Source organism: Limanda limanda, chromosome 21 (genome assembly GCF_963576545.1).
Source record: "Limanda limanda chromosome 21, fLimLim1.1, whole genome shotgun sequence".
NCBI lineage: Eukaryota > Metazoa > Chordata > Actinopteri > Pleuronectiformes > Pleuronectidae > Limanda > Limanda limanda.
In genome coordinates, this window is record NC_083656.1 from 4,315,915 (window position 1) to 4,336,655 (window position 20,741).

General features: G+C 42.7%; 1 protein-coding gene across 1 annotated transcript in view; it reads right to left on the reverse strand.

Moving 5' to 3' along the window:
* Nucleotides 1–20,741, reverse strand: part of rpl38 (ribosomal protein L38) — a 347,971-nt gene that overhangs the window by 47,055 nt on the left and 280,175 nt on the right. The window lies entirely within an intron of this gene.

Below are 20,741 nucleotides of genomic sequence, written 5' to 3' on the forward strand. Positions count from 1 at the left end.
GTTTAAGTCTATCCCCCTCTTTGATTTTGAGTGGCTTGACCAGCCACCATATATGTTCCCCCATCTCAGTTGAGTGGGGTCTTTCTTTTTTGCGATGCTGTTAACTGGTCTCCAGCAGTTACAGGAGGCTAGTGTAAGAAATTGACGATTTGTGAAATTTATCTTTTTGGCACTTTGTTAAGGAAAACCAAATTAAAAAAACACCTTTTTTTCAAGAAACCCTATGGCTCTCTAGTCTTCCTGCTCGGTCCCTGACACTCTGCCTCTTCCCGTTTTAAAAGAGAGTCGTATCTGGCGTAAAGGAGTATTAGCGCCACCTAAGGGTAGACAAGCGTTCCTTCACCCCCAAAGGTTTAAATTCTGTTAATTAGTCAAGTTTCTTTAGACAAAACTGTAAAACTGTTATAAAACTGAGGATATTAAACTCTGAATTATTCCCATAATACAAAATAAAATAAGATTTTAAGACTAAACAACTAAACTGTTACAACAGTGATGATTTAATACTGAATTCTTCAAATAATTCCTGGCACTGATATGACAACATAAGAAAGATAAGATAGGATAGAATACAACTTAATTAGTCCAGAATGAATTTCTTGTGCCAGCTTGCTCCAACGTGACAGTACAATACAACATATAGAGATATATTTAGATATTTCACTGAATAAAACAGTAAAGAATTAAGTCTAAAAATATAACTGATAATCAAAATGACTGAATGAGTATTTTGTGAATGAAATAAAACTCTAATTATTGTATTAATATAATATATATTATATATATTAACATATGCATATAATTGTATATATGATCCAATAGAGGTTTAACCATTAAATAAATCAATTTATTTAATTTTATAATTCACAATTATTAATCTTTTGATTGAATCTGAACTACAAATATTGTCACTGGTTTTTCCAAATGATTTGCATCAATTTTCGTATCATTAGGGCCAAAGCAGTGAACAGTGCAAGGGCCCTAGTGTATTTCTAAGCAAAATTGATTTGCTGTAATTTGAAGCATTTCCGAGGGGCCTTAACATGCTTGAAATCTCACAAAACTTAGCACAAATGTCCAGTCTGGTATGAAATTACACATTTTTTGGATCTCATGAAGCAGGGCAATGAAATGGCTTGACTGTGACCCCTACTATTTAAATTAGCCGTATAATTATGACATCCTATTAGGCTACAACTTGAAAAAAGCCTCTTGGAGCCATATCTTAAATCCAACAGCCAATCTGCCAACATTTTAAAGGAATCTCTTGTGGCATTCCTCAAATAAAACATTCACGAGAATTCTAATCAGTTCATTAATGAGTGCAACTCAACTTCATCAACATTAACTGTGTTGGGCAGGAGACTCCTCTTTAGAATTAACATGATGCAGAGTCAGTTTGGTTTAAAGTTTATTTGAAAAACACCATAATAAATAACATTGTACTAAAATATATTCAACCTGAGAATGTTTTTCTTGTCTTTCTTCTGTTTAACAGTTCTTACATAATTAGTAACAAAACCTAAAATTTTGTTACTTTATAGGCAACTCAATGCAAAAAATACATCTTCTCCTATCATAACTGCCTCATTTGTCCTGACATGTTTCTGTCACACTTCCTTATAGCATAAGCACAAGCACTATAAATCATCATTGTGTTAAGTTTCCTTAGTAACACATATCATGGTAACAATTCTTTTTGTCAAATAAATTACATACTTGTGCAACTGATGCCTTTAGTTTCAGTTTACGCTCCACATGATGTCTGACGGTCAAACATCCTGATACATTTAGTGCAGACTGCAATCCTTCATCAACCTAAACATTCAGCTCCTCTTGCTCGGGAGTCGTCCTCACAGAGTTTTTAAATCACCCACAATGCACTCTTTTCACACGTGTCTGGTGAACAGCTGGGATCCCAGAGCGATGGCTCACCAAGCTGCAGGTTTAGCTGCAGGCGCATTCCTTGTGCGGGACTCTATTTAGACTTTTACCATATTTCTCTGCTTGGCAGACGGGTGCAGTGATGAGCGGGAGACTGTAGAGGCCGATGATAGTCAAATTCAGAAGCACACAAACCCAAAGCCCAGTGAGTTGGAAAATGTGATGGGGATGGAGTGATCGAGTGATGCCATGTCCTGTTCCACGGCCTTCATCTGGAAGTGGGTGACCTGCAAAGAGAGAAGTCGAGTGGTGTTTGAGAACAGAGACGTCACGGTGAGAAGAAGGAAGTTCAAGCTTTTAACACAGATCACATAATTCATATTGCAGCTGAAAGAAAATTAAATATGAAAAAATTGACTTGAACTTTTGAAGATCTGACGAGGATTTTTTAGTTTGATTTGTCATAAAAAAAGTGGGAGAAATAGAAATTTGACAGAGCTGTAAAAATCTACTTCTTTCTCATGCAAACCTTTCGGTCACAAAACTCCTCCAATCATCCATCACTTTAAAGTTTAAATTGCACATTTCATTCAAAGTGAGCTTCAGGATTTTGTCGTATTTCATCAATCTTTGACTTTGCCTGAAATTTCTCAGTCTTTTGAAGACATGATTTTGAAAACCTCTCATACCTTCGTTTTGTGCTCTAACATTTTATATTGTCCTTTCCAAAGTTCGCTAAATGGCAGACATGGCGGTATGTTCCCTTCTACGAGCTAGGTGCTGCTAACCTGATGGTTTTACACTGCCTCGGCTAAACTATTCGCTGAATCTCCTCATTACAAAGGCGTCTTCGGCAGAGACGATAGCCTAAAGGTCCAGTATCAAACTGGGGCCTGGAGGTACGACCGCAAGTAGAAACTGTCGAGTTAGATAGTCGCCAATAATCCTTCTTCCCGCTCGCTGGGCCTTGATTTGTGGCTGCCTTTCCATTCTGCTGTAAACAAACGGCAGAAACGCCGCCCTGCATCATCCCAACAATGTGTTCATCTTTGCGAAACAAAGGTCGCCCGCTTGCATTTCTCACCAAGCTGTAAAACATGTCATGGCATTCTATATTTGTATTTTATAGTTCCCATTTGTGGGTGTACGAGCACTCGCTTCACACATCTAATTGAGTTGGTCACTGTCGTTAAATACTTACGCAGCTCAGGGGGCAAATTAGCTCGCAGACATCTTTCAGAAAGAGGGAAAGGAGGACATACAGGACATGTCTCCGGGCTTCACGGAGCAGACTCGTGGGAAACGCGACCAAAGGCTGGTTCCAGTCGCAGCTCACGCCCGAGCCCAGTCGCACAAAGTCAGAGCCACGAGCAAGAGAGAAACGGAGAGCGGAGGAGAGAAAGGCGACTTGCTCAATGAGAGTCTGGGGCAAAGATAAGAGAAGAATTAGCAGTTAATTTGTGGAGAAATTAATCCGTTTTCAGCATGAATCAGAACCCTAACTCCGTGGCATTGTTCAAGGCGGCGCAAGCTCCTATCTCATGTCCCCAGATATTTGCAGGTCACTGCAGAGGAGAGGATTTCAATTTGGTCATTAATGTTGGATCAGGAGAGGAAAGACACAAAAGAAGCCTTTGTTCCGGCGAGGAGTTCACTGGAAATGGCACATATCATCTCGGGAGAATGTTCCCAGTTAGCAACATGCACAACGGCACACGTGCCTTTTATAATTTGCTTTGCATGTCGGCAAACTTGAAGGCCACACAACAGCAAAACGGAACAAACTGTAATTGCAACCGACTCCATTTGATATTGAGCATTTAATCGCAGATCATTAATGCAGTGCCATTTAAAAAGCCTGAGCATCCCCAGAATGTAGAGAAGGTGACATTTAGAAAGCCCCCAGTTCTCCCCCAGCCGCAAATATTTCACTAGTTACTCAAATTAAATCACTTGATGACTTGCCGTTGGACACGAGCTGCATAACATAACAATACGAGAGAATTCTCTGAAACGATTACACACCAGGCAAGGTTATGCAAAAGCACCGTCGGCTCCTCTGAAACTAAAGACTTTAAAATGACTCTGCAGTCTCCTGGTTAATATGCGTGTGTGTGTGTGTGTGTGTGTGTGTGTGTGTGTGTGTGTGTGTGTGTGTGTGTGTGTGTGTGTGTGTGCATGTGTGGGTCCATGTGAAATAGTTCTGCTACCCGATTGACATTCTCCATACACGGAGCCCAGACCTCTCACCTACATCAAACTATACATTCAGATATGCCTCATACATTTTAAGTATTCCTCTCGTCCTTCTATGGGAGAGAAGCGATATTAAGACGGTGGGATTCCATCTTGAGACACGTTTCTCTGCTGAACCTCTGACCTCTGCTTCTCAATGTCACATCTCGGAGCGGCGCCTCCTACAGACGGAATCAAGAAGACGTCTACCCTTTGTGCCGCGGCCTCTCGTGCCAAGGCGCCTTAACAAAATGGCACGAGCTGTTGCTGTGAGTTTTATACCGTTTGTCGTTCCCGTGACGATGTAATTTTATGTGTGCGACACTGGTGACAGCTGCGGTGACAGTGTGAGGCGTCGGGAAGGAATGGAAATGAATGGATTTGAGGAACAAAGTGTTTCCCCACTGTCTCTGGTACGGACAGCATTTTATTTAGTCCTCTACATGAGTATTAGTAGAAGTAAAAGACGGTTGGTGTCAAAGGGGCTCAATACTCTCATGCAGCGCCCTCTCAAAAACTAGGACTGAGGTTGATGTAACTCTACATTACACAACAAATTAGACAAGTTCATGTAAAGGCCAGCAACTGATTAAGTCACTGATAAGCTTGCGGTGTTAATAGAAAGGTCGGAAGGTCTCTTCCTCGTGTCTGTCTGAGGCGAGCAGCCCACTCTAGGAGCTAGGCTATTCAATCGCGTGAACTCTGGTAACTTGGCAACCCAGTCAATATGTCCCAGATAGCACTGGTCATTAGCAATGCCAGTTTGGCCTCTAGCAATAATCAAAATGGAAACCAAGCTCATGATTTTCACTCTGACTCATCTCTACATGTTGTGGATTCTAACGTTGGAAAGTTGGTTGAAAACCTAAAGCTCTGCAGAGACTCTTCCACATTCAACCCAACCAGCTGCCACACGGTTGCTTGCAAAGGGAATTCGGTCGGATCCCACATCCAAACAAGCCAAATAATGGAATCATGCAGCAGCATATGTTATTACTGAGGAAATGATTCTTCTAAGAGTAGAGGAAAAACCTGTCTTTCTCCACCTGACGAAAAAGGCCAATCATTTCTGACATTTTAGCTTCAGAAATGGGTTGTTTGAAGGGAAAAGAAGCAGGAAGTGGACAAGGCCATCAGGTTCACTCCAGAGACTTCAGACTAGAAACAGCAAAGCTTCCGCTTCTCAGCATCGCCATCTCGGAATCACCTAGGAATGCTCGCAGCCAGCCGTGCATTGCTAACGACCAGCAACATCAGTTAAAGCACAAATACAAGTTGTGGTCCGAGCCTCCTCGTGCACACAACTTACTCTGTGACTTTCTCTTTCGACTTCTTAATTTCCTCTTTGGTTTCTTCAGTAGCTCTGTGTGATGTCCACACTGAGAATGAGAAGCTACGTGTCACCCCAGCCATCTGCCAGCTCCAGCTCCGGTTGTTGGTGTGTGAGCAGGTTGAAATGTTCCAGCACGGTACACTGTAGTTAGATAGTGCAGCTCCAGGCCTCCAGGGGGCGCTGTGGCAATAAAATAAAAGCCTTTCTCCCTGTTATTAGTTTGTGTTAGGGATTTTGAAGTTGTTATTTAAAGGTATCAATCAATTCATCTCACAGTACTTAACAAGGTGCGACATCCTCTGTTCTTAACCCTCAACAGGAGTCAGGTATAAAAACTACCTAGTGTTGCTTTAACTATCTTGTAAGAAATGAGTCACCAGGTTTGAGTATTTTAGCGAGAGGCTGCTTCACTGGAGAGAAATAAGAACGAGAAACAAGTCTTCTCCTTTCCCACATATACGTAGGCTTCTGAATTTCGTACTTTTACTCCTTATATTTTCAGCTGTGTATTTACATTTGTTCCTCTAATGTGGATTTAAAGCGGCCTGTTTGAACTCTGTGGCCATGTCATGTTCTTGGTGATAAAGGAACCTGTCACCCTGTGCAGTGGCACGACTTTAATTGCCTCTGAACAACAATAGAACTCCATAGCACAATAGAATAAAACTGAACCAGGCTGCGACTTCACGGTCGATATTGAGCAGCAGCATCATTTCATCGCTGATTTGAGGCTTTTCATGAGATATTTTGTTTTGACAGAATGACGGGGGGACAAAAAAATCGGAATTTCACCAGCCTCATCCTTTACTGTAATGGGAGAAAAGCACGGAACAAAAAAGAAATGAACAATGGTGGATCTGTATGATTGAGTACACAAACGCGCACCTTCCACACGAGCGGCTACGGCAATAAAACAAAGGGGTGTGAATCCATTATCCTCCATTATCTGGGAACTTTTCCACTCATCAATTCTCCTCCTCCGTCAATGTTGTATGAGAATGAGTTGTGTTCCCTCTATTAGGGAACAAAACACGCAAAAGCTACAGCATGCGAAGGCATTAAAATTAATTCATGGCACCTGCTTCCAATGACATCGAGCCTCCATCGGCTTGCTGCGCTGGATTAAGCAGAATTGATGGCAGCACGTGGCAGAAAGAAATAACAAAACAACAAACATACCGAGTCCGCACAGTCCATTTGCGTGATTTACTGAGGCCTTTCATAAAACCTTTCGACAAGGTTTAATTAGCGTGTGTTTTGCACCGTTTTTCATGTTTAAAAGGTGATGAATTGTATAATTAAAGGGCTCACAATGTAAATCAATGGTGCAGAAAGAGAGAAGGTAATTAAACAGAGCTCTGGCTGGCATCACAGTGTTCCAACTTTCATGGGAGACGAGACACCCCCCCCCCGCCAGGCCCGGGCACTGGCTGACTGCGTTAATGATGGAGATGTGGACACACAAAGACGCCTCCTGAAGAGGGAACCTAATGTGCAGCTGATTATCAGGTGAAAACAAAGAACCATAATAATATGCCACTCCATCACAGAGACATTATGCAGGCGCTGAGGGTTTATGGCAGGCACCGGCTCTCCTGGCATCAAGGTCCAAACGAATCCATCAACATGGCGTCCTAATGCGTCCAAGCCTGAAAATTTGACACAGGTAGAGCTGAATGTTTTCCTCGTCTACACCAGGGGTGAAGAAGTGATTTGTGTGAATCAGATTCAGGTTTTATTGTCAAGCATGTTTACACATCCAAGGACTTTGCTGCGGTGTTTCTGTGCAAGTATAAATTAGGGCTGGGCAAGTTAACTCGTTTTAATCGAGTTAACTCAAGTGATGAGTTAACTCGATTGTTTATCCGCCAATTATTTTCGTTTTTCCTGTTCTGCAGCAGTCAGCAACAGACTTTCACAAAATAAAAGCCTGACTTTCACAATAAAACAATAAATAATCCAACTAAAATAAACTAAAATAATTAATCAAGTTAACTCATCACTTGAGTTAACTCGATTAAAACGAGTTAACTTGCCCAGCCCTAGTATAAATATATAATAAATAAGAAATATTTCTTTAAGAAATCTCCGAGTTAGATGACATGGGTTTAAATACTTGTTTATTTTAGGGGCAAAGGCTCAGACTGCAACATTAAGCATATTTTAAAATATAAACAAGTATTAGTTACTTGTAGAGAACTTATGGCTTTTTAATACAGTTGGATTTGTATGCATGTGGCTGCTGATTGGACAACACCTTTGACACACCCAGCAAATGAATGAATGTGCCTCCAAACCTGTTGCACATCGTTTCGAGCCAATATGTTGTTCGAGGAGTAATCCAGTGCAAAATGTGGAATGAGGAATCTAGTTTCTCACCGATGACCTCCTCGGTCACTCTTTCTACAGCAATGTTAGAATTATTCATAACACTTCTTCGCTCGTTCCTCGTCCGGCGCGATGAGAAGCTTCTTCACCGTCCTGCCGGGCTCATATTTCCATCCTCAAACTGCATCTGCCTTTCAAATCAAACTTGCGTTTTTCTCAACTCTCTGAGGATTTATGACATTTTAGAGCTATGAAAAGCTGCGAACGCTGATGTGACAGACCTCATTTGCAGTCTTGGTCCCAGTGCACAACACTCTCAAACCCTTAGGTGTTCTGCTACTTGAGCAGCCAAAGATAAAGCTCCTTCTCTTCTTTTTTTTTTGGGGGGGGGGGCAACCGTCTCAGAGTTCCCTGGGATTGCCATCGCTGCGGGCGAAGGTGCAGATGTGTGGTAATTGAGTTTGGAATGGGCTGTTTGAGGTGGAGCTGTCGCTGTGCAGCTCAGTCATAGCTACCCCCCCAATGTCCTCTCTCTGAGGAGTCCTCGCCTCGGGGGGGGCGTGCATGTGAGTGGACTGTGGCTGGCTGTTGCTGTTGCACGGCGTTACCAACGACACAGCGGCTCTTCTCTCATTGAGACACTCCTCCTCTCACATACTGGGTTGTGGCCGACTGGGGTAACAAGATTAGCAGCGTCCCCCTGACGTCCTTATAGTTCCCTCCTCAGTTCTTTAGTTTGTACTTTAGTATGAATCTTAAGGAAGGATTAATAAGTTCAGAAACCAATGGACTCATACATGGTAAAATATTACAAAGGAAATGATAATAAAAGATTAAAATGCTATTAAAACAAGACAGAATCAATAATAATATGAAAGATATCAGTTATTTAGTTTAAACCTTAGTGTGAATCTTAAAGTAGGATTAATAAGTTCAGAAACCAATGGACTCATACATAGTAAAATATTAAAAAGGAAATGATATTAAAAGATTAAAATGCTATTTAAACAAGACAGCATAAAAAATAATAAGAAAGATATATATAAAATTGTTTAAATACATTTATATATCATAATAAATGAAACCAGTGTTAATCTAAAATCCATAAAAATGATAAAACACTGAAAACACAGCCTGAAAAGATGGGTTTTTAGTTCACGTCTAAGAAATATCTATATAACAATTTTCACCTCCTCCGAGATCCTCTGCATGTCTGAACAGCTTAAAGAGAAGACCCAGAGGATCTGAGTGTCCTGGTTCATAAACCAAAAGCATCTCTGACAGGTAGTCAGGTGCAAGTCCATGTAGTGCTTTATAAACTAATAAAAGGAATTTAAAATCAATAGGAAAATGAACGGGCATCCAGTGCAGGGACTTTAAAGTAGGCATAATGTGTGCTCTCTCTCTGTTTTTGTCCTCGTCAGCACTCGTGCAGAAGATTTATGATTTAACTGCAGCTGATTAGTTTTGTTTTTTTTGTAGAACATAAAGAAAAGAATTGCAATAGTCCTGACTGCAGCCGGCTCACTACCGCAATGTTTGAAGGTCACGTGACCTCGTGATTTGCCGCTTTGGATAGAGTCGGTCAAAAATTCTAACCAGCATGCATTGTGTTAGGACCAGCATGCATCAGGTTGAGTCAGAGCAGGGCTGCAGGAAATCGAACGCACCATCAGGGCCAGAGACACATCAGCAGGCTGTAAGTAAACCTGCAAGCGTCAGTGCATCAGGGAGATAGAAATTACATTCACGCCTCTTATTCAAATTGAGCCACATGGAAATCCAAACAGTAACAGCTGAAACAAACCGAGCAGCAGCTGCTCCGGCACAATTGATGCATTCTGCATATGCTGTGTTGTTTTGAGCGTTGAAAATGATACGTTGCGTCTCGGAGGCGGCTCAACCACGAGGAACACGCAAAGGCTGCGGCGAATAATAAGTGCTGCAGGTCATGTACGATGGAGCGTGGAGTCAATCGTGGCGTCACGGAGCCGAGAAGCAAATGGGCTCCTAATGCCGAGGAGCTTCTCTGGTCCGTGAACGCCTCTGCTGTTTGATATGAGTCATGTGATTCCTCAGATGAGTGACAGCATACAGTCACCTCATGTTTGCAGAACGTGTCCGACTGCGGCTGTGAATCCACCGAGGCTTCGTGTGACGGTCTGTGTTTGTACTGCTGCTCTTTTCATTCATCTCTCTTGACTCAGGCTTGGTGAAATAGTTTAACTTTATTTTTTGTGTCATCTGAAACAACAAACGGGACACAGTCATTCAGAGCTGAACAATCTGCTTCTGACACGGAGCTACCACGTGATCGTATAGTTTTTTACTAATTTAGTTTACTTCTATAACCAACATACCTGAAACAACAAACAGGACACAGTCATCTATATAAGAAAAGTTGCAAAAGTTGCATATTACTACAAACACGTTTTAAACATTAAATTAACCATTATCAACTAAAACGCTGACAGACAGAGCGACACAACTTACTCAGAGCGGAACAATCTGCTTCTGAGGTAAAAAAAAGGTGCGCCCCACTAATCCCCAGAAGTTCCCACTGTGGGCCTTCAAAATAAAATAAACACAGCAAAATAAAAGAAATAGATAAAAAAACTATGACTGCAGTTCCACGTTGGACAGGATTTTACATAACAACATATTTACACCGTTACAATCGCACGTGAGCTGCGTAGCTGTCGGTCTGAGGGAGAAGTCCTGTCAATCAAATCCCAGCTGACAGGCGTCCCTCAGGAGCTCCTCCTCCTCCATCCCGCCGCGCTGATTGGATCAATAAAGCAAACATACATTATATCGGGCGAGGAACTGAAGCTATAGGAAATTAGCATCGTACGGGACGGCCGATATCTGCCACATCACCGGCTCCTCGGTAACACCTCAGAGGAATGGATAAAACCCCCTCGTAAAGCCAAGTGACTGTTTAATGAGGGTTGGGTGGAGAAACCAGCTGCAGTAAAACCAGCGTTTTTATAACAGTTTTTTAATTCTTCACATCGCAGAGATACACACCTCCTCCTCCTCCATTAATTTCATTTTATTCCTCGAGACTCCCAACACGAGCAGATGTAACAATTTTTTTTCGCTAACATGACAGGTGGGTGTGCTACAGCCCAGCGTGAGGCTGTTAGCCCACCTCTGCAAGTCTAGACAGGCCCGAAGCTGCTACAACCTTTCAATGCTAATCATCGGTGTTTGCTCGAAGTCTCCCAGTCCCCGAAGCGTCAGCGCGAGTGACAGCGCCGTTTGAACAGCGTGACTCATCGGCCACAACCGTAATGAGGGCGTCTTCTCGCGGCTCTGATGCCGACACTGTGGGATGTGAACAGGAGAGTCTCCGGTTCCCGTCTCATTCCCACGTCTGACGCCTGGTCCCCGGGGCGCCGGCCTGAATCCTCCAGAGAACCGGTTGGGACACCACAGTCCAAAGTGGTAATTAATAGAATCTCATGCACGTCAGTGAGATGGCAAACCACATATTCTTCTGCTGTGAAGCTGGTACCTGCACCACCGGGACTCAACCCCCCTCCTTCCCCCTTCGCTGCAGACATTCCTCTTTCTTTCAGATTCATTGTTTGTCATTTGCCGGCACATATTTGCTCTTTCATTTGCCCCCCCTCCCCTCTCTTTGATCCATTCCCAGTTCTCACCCCACATACCTTTATGCTTGCGCAGCCCACTCCGCCATTACCTGATGCGTGGCAGTGACAGCCCCACAGCAGCAGTGGCGTGATGAATGCAGGGCCAAGCTATGAATATCATCTATAAAGCACGGTAACTGAAGACATCAGTCTTCCCGCTCTCGCTTTCTCTCTCTCTCTCTCTCTCTCTCCACCTTCCTCTGTTCCACGCCTGCTCCTGTGTCATCTCGTCACTTGTGCACGCTCTTCTCCTCGCCGCCGACATCCAATTCTTCACGGGTCCGTCTCTGGCGTTGCACAGGCTCCACAGGTGGCAGGATGGTTAATGAGCAGACCTGTCAACTCCCTGAAAGGGCCGAGGTCTGATTTAATGAGCCTTTACGACCTCTCCTTTCTCCATAAAAACACCTGAAGCTGGAACATCTTCCATTTGTTCCTACCATGTTCCTTTATATGTAGCCCTGGTTAAATATATACCTCATCAGGCTGCATGAAGGGGTTCATTAGCAAGGGTACGGACAGCAGGCTCGTTTTGTACTCGCCATTTATCTAACATGAATTTTTAACACCCTTCTGCAACACTATAGGTGATATTTGCAGTTCCTATACATAGCTGCAATTTTACACCCAAATGATGTCTTTATATTATATGTATATTACAAAAGAGTTCAATGACCTTTGCTTCATCCATGAACAAGAAACCATTCATGTCTCGGCTTTAACTCTAATCATCTGAGTGCTCTCGCGCCATTTTCCTCCCCATAGCCAATTCTGTGAAAGCATTCAAAGTCAATTAATCAGAGTAATGGAATAGTTTTGTTGGTCTGTTTAACTCTTCCCTGAAAGGTCAGCGGGGGGGCCCCTGGAGACAGCAGACACTGTGTTACAGTCCAGACTGAGCAGCCAACTTCTCTACACTCTGAGCACTGGTAACAAGCAGCAGCAGTCATACAGCATTTCATATGCTTTTCCACCACAGGAGCGTATTCACAGTATAGAATAGAATAGAATCTCGTCCAGATGGGAATGTGACAGCGTTCCATCCTTCACCAACTACATGGACTTGCAGAACAATGGTTGGGGAAGAGGAGTCCACAAGCACGGAGCCGGGGATCTGCAACGAAACAGCAGGAGACGGGAAGGACACTGAAACCCCTCAAAGTCTGAGCAAAGACGGATTACAGCCCAACATTACACGGCAGCCCTGGTTTTATTCCTCATCAGGCTTAGAGTATAAAGCACGAAGCAGGTGGCGACGCCAGAGTCTTTAAATGGGAGATTTGCATCACACAGCCGCTGCAAAGATGCTTCCTCGAGCCTCTTTAATCAAGTGATATACTCAGACAAACTCATTTGGGAATTCCAACACGATTAATGTTTTACAGAGGGTAAAGACACAAAGTGGCACATGCTTCTATTTGTTTTCAGAATCTTAAAAAACTGCGTGAACGAAGGAGGCGAAAGTTCAACGCCGCAGCCGAACATCAACAGTCTCAGGCAAAGTCGAAATGTCCTTCAGCGGGAAAAAATGTCAGTCAAAAGATGAAACCATATCAGCTCTGGAGTGAGGGACGATGTAGAGACTGGGGAGATGGACATGAAAGTATACTGGTGCAACTGGCAGGAGAGAAAGAGGAGCAGGAGGTTTACAGTTACCACAACAAGACAAACTGGGAAACTTTGGAATCAGAGGATGGAGGCGTGGTATCAAGGTCCCGCCTACACTCACGCTGGACCAATCACGATTCAGTCTCGGCTGTCAATCGTAAAGTTTAATTCTGTTTAACTCAACCAAACTTATCTGAAACATGAACACTTATGTCAATGTGCTAAGAAGAAGATAAGACTTAGTTTGGTCCGTGTCACTAACATGGAGGAGGCGGGGCTCAGGACTTTTACTGGCTTCACTTTTGTTAGCTAACATCCGCTAAAGAGCACTAAACACAAATTAGCACAGAGGCCGATGAGGTTGAAAATATTCAATTATACGATTTAATTAAAAAATGATGCTGGAACAAAATACATTTTTTTTTAAAGAAATCTCATTCAAATTAGCTCAATAGCTTCACTCAAGACTACAAATAGAAACGTCAACTTGTCGCTTCATCCACTGGAAACCACGACTCTCTGTGTAAAACTGTATAATACTTTAATTACTGCAAGTAGAATATCCATGAGATACAAAATGGATATTAGCTATTTCGAGGGATATTTTAATGTGCTGGTATTCGGCACAAATTCAAATAGAGGAGAAGAAAAAGCTCCGAGCCTTTAAGTCTGTTTTCTATCTCTCGCTCTCAGACACACTCATGATGAACACTCACGCTGAATTGATTACAGCGGCTCATTGTCGGCCATCCATCTGCTCCACCCTCTAAATTGTAACCTCTCTAAGAGACGCTGGCTGGTTCCTCTCACATCCCCGTCTCCTCCATGCGCCACTTCCATCAACAGCCTTATTTCATTCCCCTGGAGCAAACACACTCACACACACACAGTCACACACACACACACAAAAATCTAATTTACACACATTTCTGAGCTTTGCCCTCGATGATTTTAACTGCGGGACAAATCCCGTCTTGCTTTTTGAAGAATAATGCGAACCAATTACTTTTTCATACGTAACAGATACGGTTTAAGTTGGATCCCGACTGAAAAGAGTTGCTTGTTTTCTTTCCACTCAACACTTTGAGACTCATTCGATGTTTTTCTATTCGTCTGCACCGTCTGCGATGTCTCTCCGAGCTTTTGTACGGTGAGAGTCCTGGTGAAGGCTCGGAGTATGAAACGATAACAAGGTGGGTAGTTTCAGTAAAAGTCAGGTAAATAACACCCATTATTCTTTGCTGTTATAAAAAAGGGTTTCATCTGTTCATGTAGTCGGGTTGGCGGCAATTATCACCGGCTTTTTTCTTATGGCATCGCACAAATCTTTCACCAAAAGGAAAATAACAAGTTTTACTGGCAGCCTCTTGCTCGGTGATGGCTTGAATTTGTGTTTCCATCTTGATATTTTTGACGGTAATTGGCTTTGCTCTCCGCAGCGGGCACCGCTCCACACCGAGGCTTTGTCAAGTGAAAAGTAACAGGAAATCAGAAAAAGGACAAATCGCTAGATAGTCGTGAATCGTGAGGGAGATTTCAGCTAATGCTACGAGCGTCAAACCTGAAAAGACACCGAGACTCTCCTCTCTTCCTCAGCAGCTGCTGCTACAGATAACCGTCCATTTCCTTACTTTCTATATGGATCATCTCTGCAAATCAATTACCATTTTTCTTCATTCGTTTTCATGCTTCTGATGCCAGGTGGTCATGTGGGCTCTACCTGCTGTTTTGTGGAACCGGGTGACGGCCGCCCACACTGCACCACTCACATCAGAGCGGCCCAGTATATCCAATCTGTGGCGATCTCGTTTAAACCATGAAGTGGCACATTTGCGTGGTGCCTCACGATGGGAAGTGATTTATCTTTCAGTGTTTATGTATAAATATTTCAGCAGGCTGTCAGGGGATTCGTCCCTGGAGACATTTCTTATGTTTTTGGGTTAAGGATTAGTTTTCTTTAAAGTGTAAAGTGTGTTATTTCATATTAATTTACATTTAACACATTTGATTCAACAAATGAATAAACCTTACAATTTTGTCATATTATCACAGCGGGAAAAGCACATCTGTTATTGATAATATTTGTCAAGTCTGCCATTAAATAAATCAGTGGTTTCATTTAAAAACAGGCGAGTTTTAAACTAAACCAAAGACTCCGCTGGAAGATAAACAGCAGAACAACACAGAGAGACTCACACACGCTTTGATAACTGACAGGCTGAGACTGTGTTAAAAGCCTATTTAGTCTTTCTAATGTGGTAAAGAGGCGAAAAGCAAACGCTGCGATATCGGAAGAAAGTGTCCGACTTGACATTTGTGTGTTTTTACTCCATCCCTGCCGCCGGCGGATCAAGTCCATCTCCAACGCACCTAATGTGTGAACAGTGAATTGTGTCCCATCATAAACCTGCAGCTGGAGATGGGGGAGCAGGTCGAGAACAACGATGATTTATTTCCACTCATCGCTTGATGGTTTGTTAACGATCGCTAGCGGCAAAGCAGCTGATGCTAGTGAGCGAGGTGCAGGGACACAAACACAGAGCTCAGGTCACACGACCTACCAGGTCAATCAGTCATCCACCGACTTGTTAAACGAACTATCAGAAAGTTAACTTGTTAATTGTCATTTGTAGTTAATTGCTCCAGATATCATTTGTCAGTATTTAATTTCATGCAGCAAAAAAAAAAACAGTCCTTGAGAAAGCTGGAGAAATAAAGACAAACTACTGAAACGCATGAGAGCACTCGACTTTAGCATTTTCAGATAATTGCAGAGTCTCACACTCTTTGGTTTCTCGTGATATTGTTGGGACAACATTTTGAACGGTGTTTTTATAGCGAAACAGAATTGAGGCTTTGAGGCTTCAGTTTAGTTTTCTCCCTGCTGATTACTATGCTAGTCTCATAAATCACGATGGCCCCCATGAGCTCTACTCCGTTTGGGCTTATTGCCACCTCCCCAAATACCAGTTTCAATTACTGCCATTTAAATTGCCCGGTGACCAACACTGCTCTTTCTTCATCTCACCCTTCAACTCGTGAAAATTATCCCCAGATTGCCTCTGGATCCATGGAAGATTAGAGAGAAACAGCAATTTGACTTCAACATTTGTGTTTTTCCTTCATTATTCCTCGGCAGGAATGGAAGTAAACATGTGGTGTCACTCAAACAGAAGTCTGCAGGTATTTTCTTTTGAGCAAACTTTTATATTTTTTTCCCTGGATGAACCTCGTTGCCGGCCATCGATTTAACTAGGCCGGCACACAGGAAATATTCCGAACACAAATAGAACAGAGCCAGGGAGGATCAGACTCGCTGGCTGGATTCTGAATATTGAATGATACCAAATTTAGCCTGTTTATTCACATAGTGCTTACCTTGTGCATAATGTGCATTTGTAATGAAGGTGTAGAAAAAAACCCACTTCTGGCTGCGATCAGAGCTCAAACCCTCAGGGAGCGATGATGGAGAGCGGATGAAACAAACAGTGTTTGGGTTTCGGAGTCACATTCAGGCTGCTGGAGCTGCATGTGCATCACACCTTAGAGAAACAATCACAGGCCGACACACACACACACACACACACACACACACACACACACACACACACACACACACACACACACACACACACGGACAAGTCTCCTTATCTACTCTTTGTGCTTGTTTGTATTTCCATTCCTCGCTTAAGATGCACACGGCCAGCATCCATCTCACTACGGCTGCAGTGAATCTTAAACTGGGACCGAGGGAGCAGGAAGAGCGATTATCCCCCCCCCCCCGCCTCCTCTCCACCACCTGGCCAGCATGCAGGGAGTAAAGTAGTTTGTGTCTGACAGTGTGGTAACCTACAGATGCAGTGTGTGTGTGTGTGTGTGTGTGTGTGTGTGTGAGAATTTCATTTTTTGGCTCCCTCTTTGGAGTCCCTTACTCCCCGTGCCCTGACAGCTCCAGAGATTAAGCTTCAAGAAGTAAAACATGCTCTTTTTTTAGCAGCCGGCGTGACCCACAGTTTCTCGGCTGCTCGGTCCGAACCAAACGGAAACGGTTCCTCAGGTGCTGACACCAAAACTGGAGAAAATGAGCTCAAACTGTTTGCTGAAGCGTCTGTGGGCAGTTGCATCTCTCAGAAGAAGAAACTCAAATATGTGTGTGATTCAAATATAGGATTTTCGGTGTTACCACATTTGTCATATATTGGTTGTAAACTGTTACAACCATAGACTGTAGATAGATAGATAGATAGATAGATAGATAGATAGATAGATAGATAGATAGATAGATAGATAGATAGATAGATAGATAGATAGATAGATAGATAGATAGATAGATAGATAGATAGATAGATAGATAGATAGATAGATAGATAGATAGATAGATAGATAGATAGATAGATAGATAGATAGATAGATAGATAGATCGATCGATCGATCGATCGATCGATCGATCGATCGATCGATCGATAGATAGATAGATAGATAGATAGATAGATAGATAGATAGATAGATAGATAGATAGATAGATAGATAGATAGATAGATAGATAGATAGATAGATAGATAGATAGATAGATAGATAGATAGATAGATAGATAGATAGATAGATAGATAGATAGATTACTTTATTCATCCCCGAAGGGAAATTAAGTCGTCATAGCAGCCGGTATATTTGAATACAATAAAATACAATACAATAGAATAAAATAAAAAATATTGAGGTAGAAAGAATAAAAACAGAAAGACAAGATAAATAGATACAAATATATACATATATAAATACACAATATATGTGCTCGCCCAATCACAAGATGGTCTAAGCATTCAATCATGGAAACAAACTTACTGGAAAATAGACAACCTGTACAAATGTAGCACATGTGAGCTTAGCTGCTGCCGTCACGGATCACCGCAATTCCAGTGTTACAGGGTTCATGATTTATAAGTTGCATCATATTTTTTATTTCCAAAACCACATTCAGTGGGAGAACTGAGGTCAGAAGAGTCCAGAGCTTTGACTGGAGACGCAGCCAGCAGACCTAGAATATGTATCGGCACATTAGCGTCTACAAGTGGAGTCCAGGTCGTGTGCTGCATCCAACAAGCTGTTTATGTTATAATATGTAATATGTATAATATGTGCAGGTGTGGGGGGGTGTTTGCTGTGAGCGAAGAGGAGAGGGTTCCGTTTGGAGATGAAGGGAAATGGTTGTAAATGTCTCCACATTCAACCAAACATTTCTTTCAACATTTATCTTCTTTTTCTGTCTGCGTCTCTTTAACTTCTGGGTGTGAAGTGTTACAGTCACACAGCTTGTTAAACTATATTATATATGTGTATGTGTGACTGTATATATATATATATATATATTAGGGCTGCAACTAACGACTATTCTGATAGTCGATTAGTCACCGATTATTGAAACGATTAATCGACTAATCGGATTATGAATGACACAAATTCTCAATTGCAATTATTTAGCAAGCAGCTTTTAAATTTAGCTTGAGGTTGTTCAAGGCATGTGATGACTGAAAATAAAGACAATAAAGATCGATACTTCATTCACAAAAATGTCTTTTAATAAGCTTTGCTGCATATAAGGGTACTGTTGACACAAAAGCAAAGAAATCAAGTTTTTGTCCATTTAAAACCAAGGACAGGCAAAGTAAAGTGCTAATTAAAAAAAATTATTTAAATTCAAGTTTCCCTTTTTACTGTGAACCAAGAACAGGCCAAGTGCTGATACTAAAAATAAATTAAAAATCAAGTATCCATTTTTCCAGTTAACAAAAAGGACAGGGAAAATAACAATAATAAAAACATCAACAAACGACACTACAGTCTTCTTCGGACTAAATAATTGTGATTAAAAAAAGACGTTTGTCAGGCAATAGGATAACATTTCGCTTTTAAACTCGTTAAAAAAGTTTAAACCATATTTTTGTAATGGATTCTAGAATCCTGCGCATGGGTATAAACGTGTATATGTAACATCTGACCGAGGCGAGTCCGCATCGTCTCCGTTACGATGTCACACGTGCCTCTAATCGTTGCACCCCTAATATATATATATATATATAATTCACATTTTACTCCGAACCAGGACATCAGAAATACATTTTGGCCTCATTAGGACCAGGCTTTGGTCCCCACAAGGTCCACTGGTCCTAGCATGGTCAGTGTTTATCCCCAAAAGGTCCGAACAAGATGTGCACACAAACAGACACACACACACACACCTGCAGATGATATCATATTTTATTCTGTGTGTGGGTGTAGCACAGGTTCAGGTGTGTGCATATATAGAAGGTGGTAAACTGTTACATGAGTTTCTCTCTCTGTCGGATGGCAGCAGCTCTCATCCCAGCAGTTGTGTGTGTGGCAGCGTAATGGGGTCACGGTGGATGTGCGGCACAGGCAGGGGCTCCTACTCCACCGGCTGGGAGATGGAATGTGCCGGGCGGGCGGGTGGAGAAGGCCGCAGAAGGGTCTGAATAATGAATTCTCTACCTGTCTCCCCAACAACACTCCACTTGGATATTAAAAGATGTCACGGGTCCTGCGGTGCCACAGCAGAGCCGCTGGTAATGATACCGGGACGGCGCCTAGCAGAGGTGTGCAGAAGTGAGGCAGATGAAGAGTGACAGAATGATATTATAAAGCCCAGAGTTTCAGCGTTGGCTTGCCAGACATTGCAGGTTCTGATTTGTGCAATTAGGTCGTTGCTTCTTTTTTCTATCCCACACAGGGAATGACAGCCTGGAGTTTGTTTTCGTAGGCAACAACGTTTTGGGGATAAAAACTCCCGAGAATGGTTTGGACTTGGGGCCGAGGAGGAGGGAGAGCAGCCTGGTGTCCACGCAGTGAAGCTCTGCTCCTTCCAGCTGACAGCCGAGGAGTATAACTGTGCAGATTAGATCCTGAGACACTGTTCACCAGCCCTGGTTTTCACCTGAGGGAGATCTGTTCAGCAGCTTTCCTCTGCACAGGCACAGAAAGAGACTCTGCTCAGACGCCGTTAGAAATGGATTCGTGTTAGGAGGTGACACAACTATACCAAACGTATATATATATGTTAAGTGGGCATGAATTAATTATTCTACAGGAGCTTCGGAGCATAAAAACAAATGAGGTCTGGAAAACAAACACACGCAAAGGCGCATTATTTAAATTAAAGTGTCAGATGATCAGAACGTCCACGGGTCCCATTTCCTGCAGGTTCTATGGAATCTGTCTGAAGAAGAGAAGCAAACCGTCCGTTTCATCATCCCGTCTCATTTGAACTTGGATAATTACTGCATGTGTGGAGGCGTGTGTGTGTGTGTGTGTGTGTGTGACAAGGTGGATGTTGACACACACAGGAATGTGACTATGAGGCTGTGGCACATCATTAGTCTACCAGCCAGGTTCACTGGGTTGTAGTGCAGCGTTTGGATTCCTACATTATTAACTGACACACCGAGACTCTGGTGTGAGGTCTGGTTTGTAGCGGAGCAGACACTACACGGCTTCCTATCAGCGAGCCGTGAGGTGAATGGAGGCAGGCGCGGCGTGGTTACCGATTCAAAGCAGTCGCCAAGTCGACCAAGCAACCGAGACGCCGCGGAGACACGGCTGATACAGACACGCCGGCGTGTGAGTTCACAGTCGTCCTCAGCTCAGCTGCAGCCGTCTTATTTGCCCTCTCTCTATTTTCT